This window comes from Onychomys torridus, chromosome 3, assembly GCF_903995425.1.
Source record: "Onychomys torridus chromosome 3, mOncTor1.1, whole genome shotgun sequence".
Classification (NCBI taxonomy): Eukaryota; Metazoa; Chordata; class Mammalia; order Rodentia; family Cricetidae; genus Onychomys; species Onychomys torridus.
This window is the reverse complement of record NC_050445.1, coordinates 132,708,128-132,721,025: the sequence shown is the minus strand read 5'-3', so window position 1 is coordinate 132,721,025 and position 12,898 is coordinate 132,708,128. Positions and strand designations below refer to the sequence as shown.

Below are 12,898 nucleotides of genomic sequence, written 5' to 3'. Positions count from 1 at the left end.
AGAGAGAATCCCAAGGCCTGGCACCTATTAGGTGAGTGCTCTCAATCACTGAAGAAAACTCTCAGTCCTAAATTAGCTATTTTTGTTCAATTCATCAACTCTGAATCATTTCTTCCTGTCATCAACTCACTTAAGAACTATGGGGGAAAAAAATCTTGTGGTGTTAGGACACATACCAACAATGAGTATTACATGCTAATTCCAATATACTAAACTACTCTAAAACTAACCAAAAGGACAAATTTATACTAAGTGTAAAACAATTACACTGACACTAACTACTGACAACAGATCTCGTGTTGTTACAGGCAAACTTGTTATGTAGCTAATGCTTACCTGGAGAAACCTCCATCCCCAAATGATGGCATTGTAGGCATGCACACAACAACTGGCCTATTGATTGTTATTCTTCCTATGTCAAGAATTAAGCTATCAAGGGAACAATGGAAAACAAGACAAATGTAAAATTATGAATTTTAGTTATGCTTATGAAAAAGTATTGCTATTAGGCTTTCTGTCATCGAGTAAAAAAATGCCAGTTAAGTGAGAAATGAGTATGTGGTATGCAAATTCTGCAAAAGAAACTACAATTGAAAAGATGGTAGACTCCTGGATTCACCAGCCCTGTTAAAAACTTCCTGTAACTCTTTCCAAAGTGGTCAGGATGCCTGTGGCTTAGACCCCTGGTCTCCAAGAGACCTCCACATTATGTTAGAAAAGGATAGGTGGTTCTTCAGGAGGCCACAGAAGACAAACACTTCACCAGATCTAAAGTAACTGGTTACAGGACCCCAAAACTGCTACTGTAAACTCAACCACAATCCACTGCTCTGGAAGGGAAAATGGAAACACATGCAAGAGCAGAAAGGAGACACCAGGGACAAACTGCCACACTTCAAAGGTAGGCAGTTTCACAGAACAAATAAATGCCTTACATATTTTAATAAGCATTCCCTGAAACAAACCCCACAAATATTTTATCAAGGGAAAATACAAAACACAAGCACCTAAAGATGTTCCTACCATTAAACATCATTTAAATATTTTTTATTTTTTGGTTTTTCGAGACAGTTTCTCTGTGCAACCCTGGCTGTCCTGGAACGTACTCTGTAGACCAAGCTGGCCTCAAACTGAGAGATCCACCTACCTCTGCCTCCCAGTGCTGGAATTAAAGGCATTTGCCACCACCGCCAGGCCATATTTTATTTTATTTTTTAAAACTGAAGGCAGAGGCAGACGGATCTTTTTTGAGTTCCAGGACAGCCAGGGCTACACAGAGAAACTGTCTTGAAAAACTAAGAAAAAAACTTATTTCAAGTGTAAGAATGTTTTGTCTGCATATATTTATATGCACACTACATACATTCCTACATATGGCTGTTAGTCATCATATGGGTGCTGTGAATTGAACCCAGGTCCTCGGTAAGGAACACCAAATTCTTACATCCATCTTTAAAAAGCCCCCTTTTAAACAAAGACTTTTAGTCTGAGTACTGAACCCAGGTTCTGGGCAAAGAGCAACAACTGCTCTTAAGGGATACACCATTTTTCTAGCCCTTGAATTTTTATTCTTAAATCAGGGTAATCTGGATTTACTAAAAGTGTCTTAAGTTCTAGGCAAGCTACTCCTACCTCCACTTGAATTATGAATTAATACCAAAGTAAAACACTGGAACTTACAATGGTCAAAGTTTGGGAAAGATACTTTTAAAAAGAAAAACAGGGTTTCTCGGGCTGTCCCAGAACTTGTTCTAATAGGCCAGTATCCACCTGCCCCTGCCTCCCTAGTACTGAAATTAAAGGCGCACACTACCAGGCCTGGCAATAAAACAAGGTTTTACTGCATAGCCTGGCTGGCCTAGAACTTTCCAGGTCAATTTTTTCCAAGTCTTAACATTATGCTTAAGTTGTTTTTGTTTTATTATCCTAGACACCACAGAGTTCAATCTATGTTAAGCCAAGAAAATCTCCTTCCATTTCTCTACCTCAAGATGTCTCTTGCCACCAGTTATTTGTGTCTTTTTTCCTTCCAAGATTTCAATTTTCATTTGTCTGGTCTAGGAGTTACACTGGATACGCCTTCATCTCAAAAAAGACTTCTAGCCACCATTAGACAAACTTCTGTTAAGCCACCAGTATTTTAGTATTTTGTCTATCTTCCCTGTCTTCAAATTTAAGAGATTCACCCACCTCTACAGCCCAAGTACAGAGATTAAAGGCTGGAACACACCTGACTCTAAGACTGGCTCAAGAGAATCTCTTGTAACCTAGGCTGACCTTAAACTCCAGTCCCTGTCCCCCTCCAAGCCCCACCTAAGTGTTAGGATCACAGATAGGGATGGGACACTTTACACCTAGTGCTTTGTGTTTCTATGTTAACAAAACACAAAACTCTTAACCCAAGGCTATATATACACTTTATAGTTCAAGTACATTTTAACCAATTGAAGCTACTTTTCCATTTTCAGAATTTAGCTTCACAAACTAATTTCAATTAGGAAAGCAGATTCCAAAGTCCTAAAATGTCCTAACACAAAGCAGTTAACATCTTGACCAAGCTAGGGTAATCAATCCCTTACAAATTTAACCATTACTCTAATCCCAGCACTCAGGAGGCAAAAGACAGGTGAATCTGAGTTCCAAGCCAGCCAGGGCTATGTAACATGGTAAGACTATGTCTTTAAAACGAGAGAGAGAGAGAGAGAGAGAGAGAGAGAGAGAGAGACACAGAGAGAGAGAGAGAGAGACAGACAGGGATTGATCATTACAACTTAGCACATATCAATGGAGACAAAGTATGAAATGAGATCATTTCTTAAATGTTTTTGTATGCTTGCTGTTCCTTCACTCAGGACCTGTGTCAACAACCTAGTAACTCAGTGGGACATCAAAAATACACAGGTACACATGCAAAACAGAAGAGAGAATAGGTGGAAAAAGGAAAAGGGTCAGAGAAGAGTCTAAAGAGTAAGAAGGGACTATCAAAATACATTATAGACATGTCTATAAAAATATACAAGTCTATCTATATATAGGGCTCCCATTAATGTGAGAATCCAAACCTACTAATACCAAGACTGTAATGATAATCTTACTACGTTTTAATACCAGCACATGACAGGATGGATTACTGGGCTACACAGGAATGTATCTCTCAACCAACCCTCTCTCCTAGCAGGAAGGCACTCACTACTAATGAAGAGGCAGCAGCTTTACATAACAAAGAAAACACTAACCAGTAGTGTGCCTATTAGGACCACAATCCCAATAAAAACACTTGCAAAGGTAACTACCAATATGTAGGAAAAACAAAGAGCTAAGATTAAAAACAAAAAGAAAAACCACTTGTGGCTTGCAATGTATTTCTTTTAGTGCCAGATTTGGAGTAAAAAGTATTTTGTAAGATTGCCAGGACACCTTCTGCCTACTAAATGAGGCAGAACCTTCTTTGGCTCCTGACTTAAATTTGTCAGATGTACAGTATTTGAAGCTGCATGTGGTGGCCTATACATGTAATCTTGCTGTCAATCTCAGCACTGGAAGGGGAGCCTGAAGGAGATACTCAGTTTGAATTCAGCCTGGGATACAGGGTAATACTTGTTGGGGAATATTATTTTAAGGTGTGTTATTTTGTTTATGTTGCATTTGTTTTACACTGTGAAGCTGTGTTACTGTGCCTGTCTAAAACACCTGATGGTCTAATAAAGAACTAAACAGTAGCCCGGCAGTTGTGGCGGCACACGCCTGTAATCCCAGTACCCGGGAGGCAGAGGCAGGTGGATCTCTGTGGGTTCGAGGCCAGCCTGGTCTACAGAGCTAGTCCAGGGCAGGCTCCAAAGCTACAGAGAAACCCTGTCTCAAAAAAAAAGAACTAAATGGCCAATAGTGAGGCAGGAGAAGTAACAGGCGGGGCTGGCAGGCAGAAAATATAGAAAGAGAAATCTGGGAAAAGGAGCCAGCCACCCAGCAAGCCATGGGTGGAGTAAGAAACAAAAAGATACACAGGAACAGAGAAAGATAAAGCCCAGAGACAAAAGATAGACATGATAATTTAAGGAAAGCTGGCTAGAAACAAGCCAAGCTAAGGCCAGGCACTTAATTTCAGAATAAGCCTCCATGGGTTTTTTATTTGGGAGCCAGGTGGCAGGCCCCCCAAAAGAGCAAAAACATCCAGTAACAAATACTGCACTTTTAAAATTGAAAAAGGAGCCAAGGTGTGATGGCACACACCTTTAATCCCAAGCAGTCAAGAGGCAGAGGCAGGAGGATCTGAGTTTGAGGCCAGCCAAGTCTATAGAGCCAGCTACAGAACAAAATAGACCATCACAAAAAAAAAAAATAATTTTTAAGTGAAAAAACATTACAGGATAAAAGCATCTGCTCAAACCCTGATGATCTCAGTTCTATCTATCCCATAACCCACCAATAGCAAAAGGAACCAAAAGATGTTATCCTCTGACCTTGGCATGTTCCTGGTAGCATCTGCCTTATACCCTCACCCACATGTGTCATATACGTTAAAACTTTAACTTATGGAAAATTAATGCTGCTCAGTAGGAGCACCTGCCTAGCATTTAAAGGGCCCCAGTTGTGGTCTCTGGCAACAAATGTTTGTAGGTTTATTTCCTGCAAAATAAAGAATGGTGGTCTTAAATTGAGTTCCGTCTTCCTCTGCTGTAAGCCCTGAAGAACCCTCTGTTAACACAAACAGTGGAAGGCAAGGCAATCCCTGTCAGACCTAAGTCCTAATTTCCAATTGTGTCCCTGGTGAATAATTTCTTCCAGTCTCCATTTTCTCTTCTGTACCATGGGACTAAGAATGCCACTGGGACTCTCTTCAGTCTCCAGATTCTCAACAGCCTATGGCAAAATGGCAGAGACTTCTACTTGCCTAGTATTTTCTTTTAAGCCATTTCTATTTTAAACAATGGTGAGGGCTTTTTGTTTGTTCCATGTTTTTGGTTGGTTTTGGTTTTAAGACAGTGTGTAGACCAGGCTGTCCTCAGATCTCTAGAGATCTGCCTGCCTCTGCCTCCCAAGTGCCTGGATTAAAGGTGTGCACCAGCACCACCCAGCCTTAGTCAAAGCTTTTGCTGAAATTTTTGTTAACACCACCTTTAATTCCAGCAATCCACAGCACTGGAGGCAGAAGCAGGTGCATTTCTGTTTGAAACCAGCCTCATTTATACAGTGAGTTCCATGCCAGCCAAACTGAATAGTGAGACCCTATCTCAAAAAAGTTAAAACATTTCCCATTTTATTTTAGAGACAAGGTGCCCAAGTTTTTCCTTCAATCACTTTGTAACCCAGCCTTGACTTGAACATTGCCCACGAAGAGACATATATACATACATAATGAAAAGAATCAATCTTAAAACAGAAGATAGTTAACTACAAACATGGACAAGAGGGCGGTGGTGGCTCACGCCTTTAATCCCAGCACTTGGGAGGCAGGCTGATCTCTGGGAGTTCAACGCCATCCTGGGCTACAGAGTGAGATCTAAGAAAGGCTCAAACCTACAGAGACACCCTATCTCGAAAAACAAAAAACAAAAAACAAACAAACAAAAAAACCCCAAAAAAGGCACAATGCCTGACAGATGTGATTCAGTGTGTATGGAGTATTTGCCAACCATGCCCAGTACCCATTAATGTTCCTGGAATCCAAAGCAATCTAAGAGAGCTTGGTGATCAGGAGTACAAGGTCATCTTCAGTGATTATGTGATGCCTTGGAGGCCCAGCCTGTGCTATAGGAGCCTACTCCCCCAATACTTAACAGGGAAAAAAAAAAAAAAAAAAAAAAAAAAACTTGGTGCTGGTGATGGTACTGGCCTGTAATCGCAGCAATGGGGAGATAGATAAAGGCAGGAATATCAAAAGTTCAAGCCAGTCTGAACGACAGGAATACTGTTAAAAAGTAGTCTAGGAGATGGCCATGGTGCTACAAGCCTTTAATCCCAGCACTCGGGAGGCAAAAGGCAGGCAGATCTCTGTGAGTTCGAGGTCACCCTGGTCTACAGAGTGAGTTCCAGGACAGCCACTGCTGTTAAAACCCTGGGGGTGGGGGTAGCCATCCCAGCCAAGTAATCCCAGCACTCCAGAGACAGGCCTGGTCTACAGAGTCCCAAGACAGCCAGGGACACAGAAACCATCTATTTAAAAGTCTAGGTATACAACAAAATGAACTACAAATCTCAACATTCACTGGAAATATAAACCTACTTTAAAATTAAATATTGTCCAAAAAAAAAAGCACCAAAACACCACTTCACTGACCTATTTTTGTCTACCCCACAAATCCGAGATATTTCTATTTTTACTAAAAATTCATAAGCACAATTCTTACGAAGTACTTTGAGATTCTTCAGTGGATGAAGATGCTTTTTGCAATTGCAATAAGAACAGACCTGAGCTCACAATTTCTGAACACAATATGGAAGAACTGACTGGCCCCACGTTTTTCCCTGACCTCTACTTGCAAGGCGTGTTCAAACTTAAAAAGAAAAAAAAAAAAAAAAGATTTCACGCCGGGCGGTGGTGGGGCACGCCTGTAATCCCAGCACTAGGGAGGCAGAGCCAGGCGGATCTTTGTGAGTTCGAGGCCACCCTGGTCTCCAAAGCGAGTTCCTGTCTAGAAAAATGAAAAAACAAAACAAAACCAAAAAGTGCAAATACACAGAGAAACCCTGTCTCGAAAGCTCGAAAAACCAAAAAGATTTCACTAAAGTAATAACTATTTCAAGATATCTTACAACTTGATCAATTAAATAATTATTTTAAAACTCTGGTAAGGCCAGGCATGGTGCCCTGTGTCTTTAATCCCAACATTGGGGGCAGAGGAAGAAGGATCTGAGTTCGAGGCTAGCCTGATCTACCAAGTGAGTTCCAGGACAACCAAAATTACAAAGACACCGCCTGAGGGAAGGAGGGGGCCACACCATGCTTGAGAGAGATTGGCGTAGCCAAGCATAATGACCAGTTCGACTCCTGGGACCCACACTCTGGAAGAGCCGCCTTCTCAAGTTGTCCTCTTACCTCTAACACCCCTGGCCCACACATACACACAAATAAACGTTAACCAAGAGAAGCGAAGGGGGAAGAAGCCCTCTCTATGCTACGAGACTTCGGCAGTAAAAGCCACACTGCCCAGGCTCCCGTCTGATCCCGCCGCACAGCCGCATGGCGGCCTCCCGCGCTGGGCGCTCGCCCAACCAGTCAGCAGCCCCAGTCGCAGACGACAGCTCCCAAGTAGTTGTGGCAGGTAGGAGAGGGGCCCGTTCGTCAGTGGAGGAAGAGCCGCGGAGGGCGCCCCGAGCAGTGGCTGTCTGGGGGCACGTGGGGCTGCCTCGCGGGTAGGCTCCGGGCGGCTGGGGCCAGCGTCCCGCCATCTCGGGGACGCTCCGCAGGGCAGGCGCGCGCGCGGGCGGGCGGGCGGGCGGGCGGAGAGGCCGGGCGGGCCCACCGCAAGTTTCCCCAGAACCGTCCAGCTCCACAAACACACCCGGCAAGTCCTCGGCACTGAGGCGCACGCACAGCCGACCCACCTCCCTGGGGGAAGGTCCCACCGCCCCCAAACGCAAGCACGGTACCTCCGGGGACCCGGATCGGCACGGACCGGTGCTGCTGACTCCCGGGCCGCCACGAGGAGCAAGAGGCCGGAGGCTCGGGCCAGGCGTGGGAGGAGGGCGGGCTCGTCCCCTCCCAGTCTTGTGAAACCCCGGGCGCCGGCAGCCACGTGAGCCACTGCTTGCCCCTCTCAAAACTGCAACCAGCGCCCGGGCCCGCCCGGAGACGGTGGGGCGTGTGTGTCCCGCCCCGGGGGAGAAACGCTCCGCCCTGCCCCCTGCCCCCCCCCCCCGGAGCCAGCGCCGGGCGCGCCGCGTGCGAGCAGAGCCTGCGGGCACGGCCCTCGGCCAAAGCCGCCCTTTCGGCGGCGTGTACCGCGGGTACGGTGTCCGGGGCCCCACTGCTCGGCCCCCGCGCCCGGACCCCCAGCGGGGTAACTCCAGACTTCGGATCCCGTCCCCCCCCCACACACACACCTCTCCCGCCCGCAAACCTCGGCCACGCGGCCGGACCCGTCAGAAACTCGCCCTCCTCGGGCTGTCGGGCCGACTCTCCACTTGGGGTGTCCAGCCCGGGCCCCGACCTCGGCCACGCGGGCCCAGCCCCCGGGGGCAGACTTCGCACGGCCGCCGGCGTGCGGCCGCCACCTCGGACCTGTCCTTCCTGAAGCCCAATCCCGCGCCCGCGGCCCGACGCCCGAAGGGCCCAGTCGCCAGCCCAGCCGGTTGGCGGCCCTCACCTCGGGCTCCTTGTCTCCACGCTCCCACTCACATCCGGAACCTCGCCGGCCCTCAGAGTACCTAGAGGAGGGTGGAACCCCGGGGACTTGGCAGTTGTAGCTGAGGCAGTTGAGGCTTGTTTACTGTCACCATGGAAACCCCCAGACGCGCGCTCGCGGCGGGGCCTCCGCGGGGCGAGTCGGCCGCGCGGCCGGCCTGGTCCTCAACTCCCGCCCGCGGAGCGCCCACGGCGCTTCCGGAAGCCCTCCTGATCCCCGGTCCGATCCCCGCTCGACCCACGCCCCGAGCACCCGGAAACAGTAGCCCGGGGAGCCCACTTTCCCTTCCCACAGCCGGCGTGACCGCGGGCTGGCCTTCCCCGAACCCCACCTTCAGGAAGACGAGGCGCAGTCCTCCTTCCACGACGAAGCCGGAAGGATGCAAGACCGTGGCGGGGCGGAGCCTCAGGCAGCGGACATCCGGGCACCGGGCCTCCACGGCGCCATTCTGACGAGCCCACATCCGAGCCCAGGATTGGCCGGCCAGGCGAGGGGCGGGGCCAGGGTGTGGTCCCGCCTCTGAATCCAGGAAAGGACAGCGACGGCGCAGGCGCACACCTTCTTGGAGCCGAGCGGGAGAGCGGGAGGAGGGGCAGAGGGGGAGGGGGAGGGGGAGAGGGGGAGAGGGAATGGGGCGGATGAAGAGGAGGGCAGGGTGGAGGGCGTCCATGGAGAGCCTCACGACTTGTGGGCTCTAGGAGGACGCTGAGTGCTGCACGCGCGCCTCCGCACCCCGAAACCTGAGCCCACAGAGTTCAATAACCGCGTGTGAGCGGAAAACTAATGTCGCGTCTTACGTAAAAAGAAAGACCGCCTAAGGGCGTCTCAGAGGGACAGTCTGGCGAGATTTGTCTCAAGTTGTTGAAAGCCCCCAGCGTCGGGGTTTTAAGTTTCAGACTCGGCACTTCCTGGAGTGCAGGGACAGATTTTCTTGATGTGTAATAATTTGGGAGGACTTTTCGTGAGATGTCAAGATAGAGACTAAGCTGAAGATTATTTTTAAAACCTCCAGAGCCTCCGAGGCGCGCGTGGGACACGCGCTGGTAATCTCTGCATGGAGGGGGCTGAGGCTGCATGGGCGGGAGCCGCTGCCTCTAAAGAAGCACTGGAGACATTACAGGGCTGTTCAGAATAGTCTCAGGTTGTAAGTGAACGGTAATGATGAAGGAAACGTTCATAAAACAACACACCCGACTGCCACTAGGAAAGAGAAAACTTTCAGGGGAGAAACTGTCCAAGAAGGAAAATAGAGGCCAAGTGATAGAAAACAGATCCTACAAAAGTTAAATAAGTATTCTTGTGTGTATATTGAGCTTTAAACCTAGGACCTTGCACAAGTTTTAACAAAGTATGTCCCCCACCTCTGATGCTTTTTTTGCACTGGGGGGAAAAGTCCAAATATATCACCTTGCTGGTGTGGAGGTAGAGGAGGATCCTGGGTAGTTTGTCTCTTTAGGAAACTCGGGTTGTCAGGCTGGTGCAGCAAGTGCCTTCATCTGCTGAGACATCTCACCCTGCCTTTTGGGTTGTTTTGTTACTGATTTTAAAAGTATTACTATTGGTAGAGGAAGGTGCAAGTGCCTTCCACCCTTGTGGAGGCCAGAGGGCAACTTTTCGAGTGTTGGTTTTGTATTTACCTTTGTATGAGCTCCAGGGATCGAACTTAGGTTGTCAGACTTCTAGAGCCAGAGATTTCATTTGCCAGCTCCCTCTCCTGTCCAGGCTGCCCTCCAACTCGTAAGCAATCCTACTGTTTTAGCAGTAGTTTAGAGTGTTTATTATTTTTGCTTGTTTGTTGCATTTCATTCTCTCCTTTCACCATGTGGGTCCCAGACGTTGAACTTAGGTGGTTAGGGGTGTGGCAGAAAGTACCTTTGCCCTCTGAACCATCTCACTACATACCCCTTTCGATTTTCTTTTTTGTTTTGTTTTTTGTTTTTCTTTTTTGTTGTTGTTGTTTTGGGGGTTTTTGTTTTGTTTTTTGAGACAGGGTTTCTCTGTGTAACAGTCTTGACTATTCTGGAACTCTCTTTATAGACTAGGCTGGCCTTGAACTCACCGAGATCCATTTGCCTCTGCCTCGAGTGCCGAGATTAAAGGGGTATGCCTCTACTGCCTGGCTCTTTTCTATACATTTTTATTAAGATTTGTTTTGATTTGTTTTGTTTTTTAAGACAGAGTTTCTCTGTATAGCTTTAGTGCCTATTCTGGAACTTGCTTTACAGACCAGGCTGGCCTTGAACTCAGAGATCTGCCTGCCTCTACATCCGGCATGCTGGGATTAAAGGCGTGCACCACCACTGCTGGCTTAAGATTTATTTTTATTAATGTGTTTGTATGCATGTCAGCGTGAATGTTCACCATATGTGGGTTTCTATGGAGACCAGAAAAAGGTGGGAATCTCCTGGAGCAGAAGTTACAGGCAGTTGTCTGTTGCCAGATGTGGGTGCTGGGTACTGAACTTGGGTTGTCTACAAGAGCAGCAAGCCTCTAAACTGCTGAGCCATCCCTTCAGGACACACACCACCACCACCTTCAACTTTCTGAGACAGGTTCTTACTCTGTAGCCCAGGCTAGCTTGGAACTATCATGTAGTCCAACCTAGCCCCAAACTTGTGGCAATCCCCCTGCCTCAGCCTCCTGTTATGGGGTGGGGATTAATAGTCACACATCACCCATCACCTCTTAGATGGGTCTGTGTTTTTGGAAGGAGGAATCTGTACTCTGTGTTTGTTTTGTTTTAGAATGGAGGTAGGAGTCTTGTGTTTTTAGCCACTGTGTTCTCCATCCTATTGTGAAACAGAATTTCTAGCCAGATATCAAAACCCTTCACCATCTCCTCTTCCCATTTGAGGAGGAAAGGAAGAAAGCCATTCAAACAGTCCAGCAGTAGTATAAGAGGGCTGTATCCAAATGTCACATTATTCCTGGAGACCAGGAACTCTGACGGCAGGTGAGTAGTAGGATAGCCCAACCTGTTGTGGGGTGGGCGGGATGATGGAGTTAGGGGTGCCCGTCCCCTTTGAGAACAAAGTCACACTTACCTCAGACCTTCAGCTCACTCAGTAGTCCAAGTTGGCCTTGAATTTATAAGCAGTCCTCCTGACTCACCTGATTCAGTGCTAAGGAGGCACAAAGCCTTGAGTTCAATCCACAGCAAGAAAAAAATAATGTAAAGCTTTATGTGCCAGTAATCCTGCCTGTAGTGGGAATATTGTGAGTTCACAGAACTCCAGGCAACCGGCTACCAGGTAAGGAAACCCTGTCTGAAAAGAGGAAAAAATGATTATGTAGTTTGATGGCTTAGGCACAGTCAGAAAAATTTTTTATGTTGTTCATTTTTATTTATTTCAATCAGGATCTCTCTAGGCTGTCCTGAAACTCAATATGTACACCAGGCTGGCTTCAACTCACAGAAATCCACTTGTCTCTGCATCCTGAGACTGGGATTAAAGGTGTGTGCCATCAGGCCAGCTGAGTCTGGAAACTTTAAATGAGTTTAAGATGTACTAAGGAACAGGACAGATTGTAACTTCTCTTTTCTTGGCAGTTCTTCTCTTCATTTATTTATTTATTTATTTATTTATTTATTTATTTGTGTGTTTGTTTATTTATTTATTTATGTGTTTATTTATTTAATTTTAGAAACAAGCCAGGTGTGGCTGGGCACACATAAAATCCCAGCAGTCTTGAGGCAGAGGCAGGCAGATCTCTGTAAACTGGAGGCCAGGCTGATCTAAAAAGTCCAGGCCAGGCATGGCTCCATAGCTCTGCTACATATCTCAAAAATAAAAACCAGAATAAGCCGGGCAGTGGTGGTGCACGCCTTTAATCCCAGCACTCAGGAGGCAGAGCCAGGCAGATCTCTGTGAGTTCTTGTAAATTCGAGGCCAGGCTGGTCTACAGAGCAAGATCCAGGACAGGCACCAAAACTACACAGAGAAACCCTGTCTCATAAAAAAATAAAAAGAACCCATGTACTTGGGAGGCATAACAAATAAATTTAAAATAAAAAGCAAAGTTTGAACATAACAAAGCAATACAGCAAATGGAGAAGATACAGTTTTAGGACTGAGTTATCCGCATGGTTCCATGGATAAAAACACTTGCCACACAACTCTGATACCTTGAGTTCCAACCCCAGAATCCACATTTTTAAAAGCCAGGTTTGTTGATTAACCTTTGTATCCTGTATCAAGATGCAAAGTGAAGACAGAATTGCCTGGAAGCTCAGAAGACTGGAATATGCACCATGTCAAAAATATCCACCATCTCAAAAAGCTGGAAGGAGAGACCCACCTCCTGAAAGTTGTCTTCTGTCTCCACATAGGTCCTTGGTGCATGAATACCTGCACACACATACACACACACACACACACACACACACACACACACACACACACACACACACCATACATATCACATATACTAATAATAAAAAAAAAAGTTTTAGGATCAGAGAACTAACAAAATTGTTCTCCATTTACATAAATTTCTTCAAAATACTGCTTCTGATAATAGAGTTTGTGTGTGGCTGTAAGCTGCCTTGACCC

The 12,898-nt window shown here is 46.7% G+C and overlaps 1 long non-coding RNA gene across 1 annotated transcript in view; it reads right to left on the bottom strand.

Annotated features, from left to right (window-relative positions):
- The window catches only part of LOC118579576, a 103,081-nt gene extending 94,398 nt beyond the window's left edge, over window positions 1-8,683 (bottom strand). Inside the window, exon 1 of the long non-coding RNA XR_004944480.1 lies at window positions 8,307-8,683. This is a non-coding gene — a long non-coding RNA (uncharacterized LOC118579576). The remainder of the gene's footprint in view (window positions 1-8,306) is intronic.
- Between the last annotated feature and the right edge of the window lie 4,215 nt (window positions 8,684-12,898).